Source organism: Salvelinus fontinalis, chromosome 23 (assembly GCF_029448725.1).
Source record: "Salvelinus fontinalis isolate EN_2023a chromosome 23, ASM2944872v1, whole genome shotgun sequence".
Lineage (NCBI taxonomy): Eukaryota > Metazoa > Chordata > Actinopteri > Salmoniformes > Salmonidae > Salvelinus > Salvelinus fontinalis.
In genome coordinates this window covers 30,144,127-30,158,165 of record NC_074687.1, presented here as the reverse complement: position 1 = coordinate 30,158,165, position 14,039 = coordinate 30,144,127, and the positions used below count along the sequence as shown (strand labels likewise).

Below are 14,039 nucleotides of genomic sequence, written 5' to 3'. Positions count from 1 at the left end.
CCTTTACCGCCAGAGGAAACCTTTCCCTACAATCCAAGGTTACAGTCAGTGGCTAGAGCTCTATAAATCATCAAAGGGGCTTTAGTTTTTTTTTAGATACCCCTACCAGAGGTAGAACAAAGCACAATCATGTTTTTTCACATCTCTAATGTCTCCCATTTATGAAATGGATGATTGTGAAAAAATATTTAACTGAAAAAGTGTTTAAATTGATAGATACTGTGACACCTCATACCCTCCAACCGTGAGACACAAAGAGACACATAAACTCATATAACCCAATATCAGAAGCTCTGATATTTCTAACATTTGTAATACAAGTAGTCAATACACAAACAAACAGCTTTAGAGTATCTTAATGCATCTTGAAAATTGTCACGACTTCCACGAAGTCGGCCCCTCTACTTGTTCGGGTGGTGTTCGGCGGTCGACGTCACCGGCTTTCTAGTCACCACCGATCCATGTGTCATTTTCGTTTTGTTTTGTCTGTATTACACACACCTGGTTTCAATTCCCATATCATGTTCCTTATTTAACCCTCTGCCATACCTTTCTGTTCTGTCCGTGATTGTTGGTGTCTTAGTGGTTGTTGTAGGTGTTAGTTTGTATGTATTTTCCTTACTTGTTTGTTTTATTGAGTAAACTCAGTTGTTTTGCTCTAACCTGTGTCCTGCGCCTGACTCCGCTACATCTCTGCACCCAATCGCTGACAGAATCACGGACCTTTCAAATGGAGTCAGCAGGTGCAGCCAGCCCTTCTCTCCCAGTAGAGGAGCGCGTCCAGCAGCACGCGACCATGTTACAAAGTCTCGGGACAGCCATGGATCGCGTGCTGCAAACAATGGACAGATGGGAGAGAGGAGGCTTTCCTGTAAATCCTACATCATCACCTCCGCCCGCACCTCAACCTACACCAATGTCCACCCCTCCGTTGTCAGGACCCAGTGTGATTCGGCTCTTGCTCCCGGGAGCGTATGACGGAGCAGCTGCCAGGTGCCAGGGGTTCCTACTCCAGCTGGAGCTCTACCTGGCAGCTGTTCAGCCGGCCCCTTCGGGACGCGAGAGAGTGAGCGCCCTCATCTCCTGCCTGACTGGAAAAGCCCTGGAGTGGGGCAACGCCATCTGGGGAAGGGAAGGCCCGACTCTGGATGACTACGAGGACTTCTCCGGCCGCTTCCGGGCAGTTTTTGATCATCCACATGAAGGGAGAGCGGCAGGAGAGCGATTGTTCCATCTGAGACAGGGGATGAGGAGCGCTCAGGAGTTCGCACTAGACTGCTGGTGCGGGATGGAATGAGCGGGCCCTGATCGACCACTACAGGTGTAGTTTACGAGAGGACGTTCGTAGGGAGCTAGCCTGCAGGGACACCACTCTCAACCTGGACCAGCTGGTGGACTTGTCTATCCGGCTGGATAACCTGTTGGCCTCCCGCGGACGTCTGGATCGGGATCCGTCCGTTCCATTTCCCAGCACCTTGGATCCAACACCGATGGAGTTGGGATGGGCTGCTATGAGGGGGGCCGGAGGGGGGACCATTCCCTGCACCAGTTGTGGCAGCAGAGGGCACACTGCTGGTCGGTGCTGGGGTGGTTCTCCAGGAAGTCGAGGTAGCAGGCAGGGCACTGGCGGGTCATCCCAGGTGAGTAGGCACACAAGTCACCCAGAGCCCCCTGTTGCACACATGTGGTTACCTATAGAATTTCCTGAGTTTTCCCCCCATTCCCAGCATAAGGCGCTAGTAGATTCAGGCGCAGCTGGGAACTTTATTGACCGCTCCTTGGCACATAGATTAGGGATCCCTATTGTTCCTGTTGATGTTCACTACCCTGTACATGCCTTAGGTAGTCGTCCTTTGGGGTCGGGGCTAATTAGGGAGGTCACAGCTCCCATTACTATGATAACGCAGGGGGGTCACGAGGAGAGATTTAGTCTCTTCTTGATCGACTCTCCTGCGTTTCCTGTTGTGTTGGGCCTTCCCCGGTTGGCCTCTCATGATCCTATTATTTCGTGGCAACAGAGGGCTCTCAAGGGATGGTTCTGTCAGTGTTCAGGGAGGTGTGTAGGTGTTTCCTTAGGTGCCACTACGGTGGAAAGTCCAAACCAGGTTTCCACCATGCACATTCCCCCCGAATATGCCGATTTGGCACTCGCCTTCTGTAAAAAGAAGGCGACTCAATTACCACCCCATCGACAGGGGGATTGTGCGATAAATCTCCAAGTAGGCGCTGCACTTCCCAGGAGTCACGTGTATCCTCTGTCACAGGAGGAGACGGCGGCTATGGAAACATATGTTGCCGAATCTCTGGGACAGGGATACATTCGGCCTTCCACTTCACCTGTCTCCTCGAGTTTCTTTTTGTGAAGAAAAAGGATGGAGGTTTACGCCCGTGTATTGACTATCGAGGTTTAAATCAGATTACGGTAAAATACAGTTACCCGCTACCTCTCATCGCCAGTATGACAGAGTCATTGCACGGGGCGCGCTCCTTCACAAAATTGGACCTCAGGAGCGCTTACAACCTGGTGCGTATCTGGGGAGAGGATGAGTGGAAGACAGCATTTAGTACCACTTCTGGGCACTATGAGTACCTCGTCATGCTGTATGGGTTAATGAATGCTCCATCTGTCTTCCAATCCTTTGTGGATGAGATTTTCAGGGTGTAGTGGTGTATATAGATGACATTTTAATATACTCCACTACCCGCGCCGAGCATGTGTCCCTTGTGCGCAGGGTGCTTGGTCGACTGTTGGGGCATGGCCTATACGTCAAGGCGGAGAAATGTCTGTTCTTCCAACAGTCCGTCTCCTTCCTAGTGTACCGCTTTTCCGCGTCAGGGGTGGAGATGGAAAATGACCGCATTTCAGCCATGAGTAATTGGCCGACTCCAACCACGGTAAAGGAGGTGCAGCGGTTCTTAGGGTTTGCCAACTATTACCGGAGGTTTATCCGGGGCTTTGGTCAGGTAGCGGCTCCCATTACCTCCTTGCTGAAGGGGGGACCGGTGCGACTACAGTGGTCAGCTGGGGCGGACAGGGCTTTTGATCACCTGAAGGCTCTGTTTACCTCGACTCCCGTACTGGCTCATCCTGATCCCTCTTTGGCATTCATAGTAGAGGTGGACGCGTCTGAGGCTGCGATAGGAGCTGTGCTGTCTCAGCGCTCGGGTACGCCACCGAAGCTCCGCCCCTGTGCTTTCTTTTCGAAGAAGCTCAGCCCGGCGGAGCGAAACTATGATGTGGGGGACCGAGAGCTGTTGGCTGTTAAGGCTCTGAAGTCGGGGAGGCATTGGCTTGAGGGGGCTAAACACCCTTTCCTCATTTGGACTGACCACCGCAATCTGGAGTACATCCGGTGCGGCGAGGAGAATGAACCCTCGCCAGGCAAGGTGGGCCATGTTTTTCACCCGCTTTATTTTCACCCTATCCTACAAACCAGGTTCCCAGAACGTTAAGGCAGACGCACTGTCCCAGCTGTATGATACAGAGGAACGGTCCACAGATCCCACTCCCATAATTCCAGTTTCTCGCCTGGTGGTATGGGAGGTGGACGCGGACATCGAGCAGGCGTCACGTGCAGAGCCCACTCCCCCTGAGTGTCCAGCTGGGCGTCTGTACGTTCCGTTTGATGTCCGCGATCGTTTGATCTGTTGGGCTCACACGTCACCCTCCTCTGGTCATCCTGGCATCGGTCGGACAGTGCGCTGCCTTGCTGGGAAGTACTGGTGGCCCACTTTAGCTAAGGACGTGAGGGTTTATGTTTCCTCCTGTTCGGTATGTGCACAGTGCAAGGCATCTAGACATCTGCCCAGAGGGAAATTACAACCCCTTCCCGTTCCACAACGACCGTGGTCACACCTATCGGTGGATTTCGTGACGGATCTTCCCCCGTCGCAGGGTAACACCAGGATCCTGTACGTTGTGGATCGGTTTTCTAAGTCCTGCCGTCTCCTCAACCAGGATGGGGGTAGGTTTCTGCGGTCCTATTGCCAGGACCGGCCGGGGGAGTGGGCGGTTTACATCCCCTGGGCGAAGATGGCTCAAAACTCCCTCCGCCACTCCTCTACCAACCTATCACCGTTTCCGTGTGCTGGGTTATCAGCCGGTCCTGGCACCATGGCATCAGAGCCAGATCGAGGCTCCTGCGGTGGATGAATGGTTTCGGCACTCGGAGGAGACATGGAACGCTGCCCATGTGCGGCTACAACGGGCCGTCAGGAGGCAAAAGGCGAGTGCCGACCGCCACCGCAGTGATCGCGTCTGGCTCTCGGCCCTTCACCTGCCCCTTCACCTGCCCTGCCGGAAGCTGGGTCCACGGTTTGTGGGGCCATTTAAAGTCCTGAGGAGACTGAACGAGGTTTGTTATAGGTTACAACTCCTCCCTGATTATCGTATTATGTTCCATGTGTCTCTCCTCAGGCCGGTGGTGGCTGGTCCGCTCCAGCAGTCTGAGGTGCGGGAGGTTCCTCCGCCCCCTCTGGACATCGAGGGGGTCCCGGCGTATACCGTACGAGCCATCATGGACTCAAGGCGTCGGGCGAGGGGTCTTCAGTACCTCATGGAGTGGGAGGGGTACGGCCCGGAGGAGAGATGCTGGGTACCGTTGGAGGACATCCTAGATCATTCATTGCTACAGGAGTTTCACCATCTCCACCCGGATCGCCCTGCGTCCCGTCCTCCGGGTCGTCCCCGAGGCCGGTGTTGGCACGCTGCTGGAGCCGCGCATCAAGAGGGAGGTACTGTCACGACTTCCGCCGAAGTCGGCCCCTCTCCTTGTTCAGGTGGTGTTCGGCGGTCGACGTCACCGGCTTTCTAGTCACCACTGATCCATGTTTCATTTTCGTTCTGTTTTGTCTGTATTACACACACCTGGTTTCAATTCCCATATGATGTTCCTTATTTAACCCTCTGGCATACCTTTCTGTTCTGTCCGTGATTGTTGGTGTCTTAGTGGTTGTTGTAGGTGTTAGTTTGTATGTATTTTCCTTATTGGAATATTGCTTGTTTGTTTTATTGAGTAAACTCAGTTGTTTTGCTCTAACCCGTGTCCTGCGCCTGACTCCGCTACATCTCTGCACCAATCGCTGACAGAAATATAGACCTGTAAACACAGAGATACAATAGGTTGAAATATCTACCATGAACAGGCTATTGTTTTAAGAATGTGCAAAAATGTCCAATTAAGCATTTCAAAAACACTCCCCCATCTACTCACAATACCCTATAAGTTGTGGTTATACATTTTTGCAAATTTTATGAAAATGAAATACAGCAATATCTCATTTATATAAGTATTCACACCCCTGAGTCAATACATGTGTCACGGGTTCCTCTGGAACTTTCATTACGCACACCTGTCCCCTAGTCCCACTGATTAGTACTTGTATAAGTGTTCCCTTTGTTCACCATGGTGCTGTCAATTATTGTCCGTTTGTGCGTGTGAGTACCTGTGATGTGTGTTTTGGGCATTCGTGCCCTTGTGGATTGCGCAGATGATTACGTGTCTCGTCCCATGCGTTAATCATTGTGCGCGTGTTTATTCATTTGAGGTACTCCTCGTTCTTTTGTTTGGGTTTCAACCCTGTGTTTTTGTTATGTTTGCTTGGTCTTCGTCCCCGTGTCTTTACACGGTACGCCGTAATTTGTGTACAATTTTTTTTTAACTATTACGCATTCCTGCGCCTGTCTCCCGAATAATTTATACCAGCGTGACAACATGTTTTAATCACCTTTGGCAGCAATTACAGATGTGAGTTTTCTGGGTAAATCTCTAAGAGTTTTGCACACCTGGATTCTACAACATTTGCACATTGTTCTTAAAAATTCTTCTAGCTCGTTCAAGTTGGTTGTTGATAATTGTTCAACAGCCATTTTCAAGTCTCGGCATACAGTTGAAGTTGGAAGTTTACATACACCTTAGCCAAATGCATTTAAGCTCAGTTTTCACAATTCCTGACATTTAATCAAAGTAAAAATTCCCGGTCTTATGTCAGTTAGGATCACCACTTTATTTTAAGAATGTGAAATGTCAGAATAATAGTCGAGAAAATACTTTATTTCAGCTTTTACAGTTGAAGTCGGAAGGTTACAGACACTTAGCTTGGAGTCATTAAAACTCGTTTTTCAACCACTCCACAAATCTCTTGTTAACAAACTATAGTTTAGGCAAGTCGGTTAGGACATCTTCTTTGTGCATGACAAAAGTAATTATTCCAACAATTGTTTACCGACAGATTATTTCACTTAGAATTCACTGTATCAGGCCTCCCGGGTGGCGCAGTGGTCTAGGGCACTGCATCGCAGTGCTAGCTGCGCCACCAGAGTCTCTGGGTTCGCGCCCAGGCTCTGTCGCAGCCGGCCGCGACCGAGAGGTCCGTAGGGCAACACACAATTGGCCTTGCGTCGTCCGGATTAGGGAGGGTTTGGCCAGTAGGGATATCCTTGTCTCATCGCGCTCCAGCGACTCCTGTGGCGGGCCGGGCACAGTGCGCGCTAACCAAGGGGGCCAGGTGCACGGTGTTTCCTCCGACACATTGGTGCGGCTGGCTTCCGGGTTGGAGGCGCGCTGTGTTAAGAAGCAGTGCGGCTTGGTTGGGTTGTGCTTCGGAGGACGCATAGCTTTCGACCTTCGTATCTCCCGAGCCCGTACGGGAGTTGTAGCGATGAGACAAGATAGTAATTACTAGCGATTGGATACCACGAAAAATTGGGGAGAAAAGGGGATAAAATTAAATTTTAAAAAAGAATTCACTGTATCACAATTCCAGTGGGTCAGAAGATTACATACACTAAGTTGACTGTGCCTTTAAACAACTTGGAAAATTCCAGAAAATGATGTCCTGGCTGTAGAAGCTTCTGGTAGCCTAATTGACATCATTTCAGTCAATTGGAGGTGTACCTGTGGATGTATTTCAAGGCCTAACCTCAAACTCAGTGTCTTTTTGCTTGACATCATGGGAAAATCAAAAGAAATCAGCCAAGACCTCAGAAAACAAATTGGAGACCTCCACAAGTCTGGTTCATCCTTGGGAGCAATTTCCAAATGTCTGAAAGTACCTCGTTCATCTGTACAAACAATAGTACGCAAGTATAAACACCATGGAACCACGCAGCCGTCATACCGCTCAAGAAGGAGACGCGTTCTGTCTCCTAGAGATGACCGTACTTTGGTACGAAAAGTGCAAATCAACCCCAGAACAGCAGCAAAGGACCTTGTGAAGATGCTGGAGGAAACAGGTACAAAAGTATCTTTATCCACAGTAAAACGAGTCCTATATCGACATAACCTGAAACGCTGCACAGCAAGGAAGAAGCCACTGCTCCAAAACCGCCATTAAAAAGCCAGACTACAGTTTGCAACTGCACATGGGGACAAATATCATACTTTTTGGAGAACTTTCCTCTGGTCTGATGAAACAAAAATAGAACTGTTTGGCCATAACAACCATCGTTATGTTTGGAGGAAAAAGGGGGTGGCTTGCAAGCCAAAGAACACCATCCCAACCATGAATCACAGGGGTGGCAGCATTATGATGTGGGGGTGCTTTGCTGCAGGAGGGACTGGTGCACTACACAAAATAGATAGCTTCATGGGGCAGGATATTACGTGGATATATTGAAGCAACATCTCAAGACATCAGTCAGGAAGTTAAAGCTTGGTCGCAAATGGGTCTTCCAAATGGACATTGACCCCAAGCAAACTTCCAAAGTTGTGACAAAATGGCTTAAGGACAACAAAGTCAAGGTATTGGAGTGGCCATCACAAAGCCCTGACCTCAATCCTATAGAAAATGTGTGGGCAGAACTGAAAAAGCGTGTGCGAGCAAGGAGGCCTACAAACCTGACTCAGTTACACCAGCTCTGTCAGGAGGAATGGGCCAAAATTCACCCAACTTATTGTGGGAAGCTTGTGGAAGGCTACCCGAAACGTTTGACCCAAGTTAAACAATTTAAAGGCAATGCTACTAAATACTAATTGAGTGTATGTAAACTTCTGACCCACTGGGAATGTGATGAAAGAAATAAAAGCTCAAATAAATCATTCTTTCTACTATTATTCTGACATTTCACATTCTTAAAATAAAATGATGATCCTAACTGACCTAAAACAATTTTTACTAGGATTAAATGCCAGGAATTGTGAAAAACTGAGTTTAAATGTATTTGGCTAAGGTGTATGTAAACTTCTGACTTCAACTGTATATAAAACATTATTAGGCAGCTCAAATCTTATAGCATGTCAATTGTAAATGTTCATAGCATGACATTTGAAAATGAAATCTATGATGTGAGCTTTCTAACAATGTAACAATGTTCTAACAATTACAACCTACTGTTCATGGCACTCTCATGAAGATATGTTTTATATGCCCATCCACATAACATTGACGTTCAACGGGTGGCACCCTTTTCCCTATATAGTGCACTACTTATTAATACACTACATAAGCAATAGGGTGTCATTTGGGGCGCAAATATAATTTTTTTCTTTAAGTGTGTTTCACAGGAGAGGATGTAAGTCAGACAGTCAGACAGAGAGACAGACAGACAGGGGGTCTAGATCAAGTGAAATTAAGTTCAGGTCTGAGGCCAAAATGGATACATAGTGTGGTCCCTCTGTCAAAATGGCCTCATTGACTTATTGCATTTGACATGGGCGATTGCTGCTTCTCATGACCAGGGCCATGCACAGACATGCTCAAAATAACAAAGGACAAATGTCAGATCCAACTTAAAATGTGGATGCCTGCCCGGCACCCTGCCCGCCACCTACAGCCAGTGGCCACTGCATGCAAGTCAAACGAGTGTGCTCTTGGGGCGGAGAAGGGTATTCAAGAGCTTATGAAAGTATCTAGCTTGATGTGCAATTCGTTACATTTAAAATGAAAAGAGACTCTAAATAAAAATGTAAAAGTACGTAATAACATTTGTAAAAATCCATGGAGCTGCGAGGGCACTTTCATAGGAGGGCAAAAGGCAGGTGCTCAGGCACTGGTTGAGCCCCAGTGGCAGCCACTGATTGGCTGAAAACTGGACTTTTCTTTGAGAAGATATATCAAGTGATCTGTGCATTTGAACAACAGCATAAATACACCTACTTCAACCGAATGACCGCTGCTGCACATGCTGCCACTGTTTTGAACAGATTAGATTATACTATTTAGAATGAGCAGCTAGCTCACGTCACAAACGAATAAGTGCACCAGGAAGAACACAACAAGCATTATTTATCTGGGGATATCTAGCTAACATAATGTCACAAAGCATGATGCACTAGCCAGGTAACTTTCATTCTGAAATAACTTCATATTTCTGAGTTAATCAGATATTAGTTTAGAAAGACTTGAAATTGGCCTGGGAGCTAACTACCTAGCAAGTTACTAGCAGCTATAGCTAGCTAGCTGCGTATCAAAGTTAGATAACTAGTTAATTTGACCAAAAAATTTACCAAACTATTTCTCAATGCTTCTCAAAATGACTGTAGCTGGCTAATTCATTTGATTATGCTTTGTGACACACAGTTTTATACTGTTTTAGTCCACACAACATGTTGCCCTGTCACTTACAGTAGAACCTGATGAACAACATGGGAACAAATTTAATTGGTCATGCTTTTTTGTGTTACAAGATCCGCTATGAGAATGTTCTAGCTAGTGTCCTTCGACACTTGTTGGATGTAGTTTTCCAGTTTATCAGGCCCCAGGCTACCATGACTGTTATGATTATTTATTTACTTGTTAATTACAATTAGCTTTTTGCTTTAGGGCCATCTGTACCTGATAGAGCAGATCTAGTCTCACATGTAAGCCGTCTGATGCAAGAGAATCATTGGGAGGGAGACTAGAGCAGAACCAGAAGTTCTGACTGAACAGACGCACATTTGAGGGCCCCAGAATGGTCCATTTACTTTTTGTTGTTATAATTTATGCTATTTATGCTCCTGCGAATTCATTGGGTCAATTCGCCCTCATAGCAAATAGGTGGTAAAACAATCGATGTTCGCATGCGCCCACGGAGGTAGAGCTGCTTCTGCTGGCAGTTACTGAGGGGCAGAGTAGTAACTGAACAGCTTGTTTTGAACAATATATTTTTGAAACATGAAAATGTACACATTTACCACACTTTTATGAAGATTTAAAACATAATCCATGAATTATATATATTTTATTTACACTGAACAAAAATATAAGTGCAACATGTAAAGTGTTGGTCTTATGTTTCATGAGCTGAAATAAGATCCCAGAAATGTTTCATACGCACAAAAATATTATTTATCTCAAATTACATCCCTGTTAGTGAGCATTTCTCATTTGCCAAGATAATCCATCCACCTGACAGGTGTGGCATATCAAGAAGCTGGCCTACATACTCACCAGAAATGTCACCCATTGAGAATGTTTGGGATGCTCTGGATCGACATGATAGTGTGTTCCGGTTCCCACCAATATCCAGCAACTTCGCACAGACATTGAAGAGGAGTGGGACAACATTCCACAGGCCACAATCAACAGCCTAATCAGCTCTATGCGAAGATGTGTCGCGCTGCCTGAGGCAAATGGTGGTCACACCAGATACTGACTGGTTTTCTGATCCACGCCTTACCTTTTTTGAATGTATCTGTGACCAACAGATGCATATCTGTATTCCCAGTTAAGTGAAATCCATAGATTAGACCTAATTCATGTATTTCAATTGACTTATTTACTTATATGAACTTATATGTTACATTTATATTTTTGTTCAGTATAATTAAACATATATATTTTTTGGACTAGTCAAAGTGGGGCGCTGCCCCTAATGCCCTAATGTGAGGGCCACAGCTGTTGAACCCTATCTGTGTGTAACTAACTTCACATAGCCCCCCAGAAAAAAGGCACATGGACACCCAAACTTCAGGTTGACTCGGTTTTTATCTACAGTAAAAGATATTAAACAGTGATGACAGGCATTGACAGGACAGTCACAGCCACACGTTCACTGCTCTCGGAATATCTCTCAGACTCAATACACAAAGTGATCGTATAGTATGCGTTTTGTTCAGAAAATAACAAAAATACATGAATGCATACCTGCAGGGAAAGATATCAAACAATGATGACAGGCTTTGACAGGACGGTCACAGCCACACGTTCACTGGTTAGGTAGGACACAATATATATTTTAGATAGGAACAACAGTAGTGATACATACTCTCAATCTTAAGTGATATTAATCCATAAATACAGAGCACAAGTAAAACCCTTTTTATATAAACCTTTTAAGGTAGTAAGAAAATAAACATTCACTTAATATTTCAATAAACCACCTGCTAGCAAATCACCTGCTAGCAATAGCTAGAGTGACATTGTAGTGCAGTGACCAACGGTGCTAATTAACGCGTCAATCACACGGCTAGCTAAGCCAGCAAAAACTTGGTTAATTTGCCGAAATATGTCTTAAATACATTAACGGCAAAATAAATATATACATAGTCACATTTGTTATTGACTTCAGGATATATGAACCTGTTTTCCAAAGACACTATTGTGTTATACAGTTTTTAACAGTTTTTATATACAGAGGAAGGAGACACAAAACTGCACTCAGAATATCTCTCTCACACTGAAGAGCAGGCAGACCAACTTCCCAAATAGAGGAGAAGGACTCAAAACCCACTAGTTGTTCTTTCAAAGAAAATAATACAAAAATGGTAAGTCTGAAGACCTCTCGTATTGCCAACCTTACTACAATGGCAGCAAATATTCGTAGGAATTCAGCAACACATAATGAAAGGACACTTTATTTATGGTGAATGGTTTTATGCAGCGTTCTTTGATGTCTACATTGCGCACGAGGTTGATGGAAACTCTACATTTTCACATGTGCACTTGCCTGCTCATGTCGCGAGGTGGTGTCTTTGTTAAGTTACCTATCTTTCAAGCCATAGTAGGAGAAGCGTTCACAGAACTCATTCACCACTATAAAGGAGATGCTGACAGGGTAGTTGGTCCCACATAGTTTCTGAGAAGAAAGGAGAAAGAGAGACAGGGACAGAGAGAGGGGAGAAGGGAGATAGAAAGAGAGCGAGAGAGAAAATTAGAGAGAGCGAGGGAGAGAAAAAAGAGAGAGGGTACATAAAGACTGTATGCACAGTTCACTGGAGTAGCCAATATCCATTCTAACTACAATCAGTTAAACAATACAATTACGACATTGTCCATTCATGGTACAAAGAAATGACAAGTACTACTAAGGTCTGAAGAAGAAAAAATTCAAGTTGAAATGTTGCTCAACTAAGAAACCCAGAAAACTAAGATGCCACTTTCCAAGAATCATCCAATCGATATCCATTGTGCCTGTTCAAGGCACTTTCCAAAGACAGGACCATGGATATAGTGCAATGAAACATGAAAGTAGAGAAATGTAAAAAATTACCGGTGATTTGCTTGTCTTTCCATTTTCTTGAATTTTCAACTCATGTTCTGTAAGGAAATCACAAAAGAATTTAACATTGGAAATATACTGTATCTACATTTAAAGTAACTTTCCAGTGTTTCCAGATTTCTATGAAATAAGACCTATAATTAATTACAATATGAGTGAAATCGTTTTCCTTACAACAACATTATTTGAGTATGAGTTAACAGAATATGAACTTTTAAAAGTGATATTTTCACCCGACAGTTGCTTTAAGCATAATCTCTAATAAATGCAGGCCTTCTGTCAAATGCAATGAAATCCAACCCGTATTGCAGTATTCACGCAGTGGCAAATACTAGTCAATTAGGTGCATCATTTCTGGGAATTGCTATATTGACTATTAATAAAAAATCTCTAAGCTCTATGGCCTATGAGAAGAGAGTGGTTTATGGTGATAGGGAAAATTAATACAAACGCTCCGATGATGCGCCTGTTGACTCAGTTCCATTGCAAATAGACAGATGTGATTGAAAACATACTCAGAAGTTTTGCAGTGAAAACCAAACACTAAATGCAAAGTTACAAATTACACATATTTCAGCATTTCTATAAATCGAGCACATGTTACACATTTGCTTACGTCCATCCATCTTGTCAAGCATTGGCATGCATAACGACAGTCATTCACCATTTGCCACTCTACCAAAAACTGAAAACTATTGATAACAAAGTTTGTGTGTAAAACTATTTCCTTCAAATATGCATGGACCATGGATCAAATAAAAAGACATGCATTACCCTTTCGTTTCTGCATTTCTTCCGTTTTTTTCTGGAGTGTTTTTGGCACGCTAGCGTCGCATCGGTCGGTGGCTCTCTTGACGTGCGTCCAAGTCCGTTCCTCTCTTGTCTGTGAATCGGAGCGCACTGCGCAGTAATGGAAAACGCAGCTCTCTTATAACATATGTTCAACCCGTTAGTTAATATTCGACTCCAGATCCATGAATTTGTGACTTCAAGGGCTGTTCAGTACAGATCTGCTACTGTCAGTAGAATAGCAGATCTTACTTTACTTTCATATAGCCCAGCAGAGTCTGGACTGTGTGGGAACCTGCCTGTGAACCAGATTCTGGATGCACAATAGAGTTCTTGTATGGGTTCTTGAACCCGCAAACCTGAGCATGGAATGCCTGTTGAAATTGGCCTGAAGTGATCATAGCCTGTGAGTTCCTTGAGTCCCACTGGTGGATAGTAGACTAACAGTAGTGTTTGCTCACGCAAAATAGGGGAGGCTAAGCCTACCTTTTGATAAGAAAATGATTGACACAAAGTTTAGAGAACATTTATCCCTCATCATTTTCTTATCAAATCATTTGTCTGCCTATTTAACTGATGGCTTGATGTGAATTCATACTTCTTAACTTGTAACTTCGTTAGTCTACTCTGACGAAGTCCATGCTGCTGAAACGCGTCAGAGTTTTTACATAATTGTTCCATTACATACTGTAAAAATGAAGGCATTTGCATTGTATGAAGAGTGCTTCTGGTCCTCCTTGTTTTTTGAATACCTTATGAATTGGACAACTTCCATATGTTCTGGCACTTTTGAGACATTTTTGGACAAGTTATAGGGTTTTGTTATCAT

The 14,039-nt window shown here is 44.9% G+C and overlaps 1 long non-coding RNA gene across 1 annotated transcript; it reads right to left on the bottom strand.

Annotated features, from left to right (window-relative positions):
• Positions 1-10,900: 10,900 nt before the first annotated feature.
• Positions 10,901-13,635, bottom strand: LOC129821528 (uncharacterized). Its single transcript, XR_008754345.1, has 3 exons — positions 13,196-13,635; positions 12,413-12,459; positions 10,901-11,998 (listed from the first exon to the last, which is right to left on the bottom strand). It is a non-coding gene; the product is annotated as an uncharacterized LOC129821528 (long non-coding RNA).
• Between the last annotated feature and the right edge of the window lie 404 nt (positions 13,636-14,039).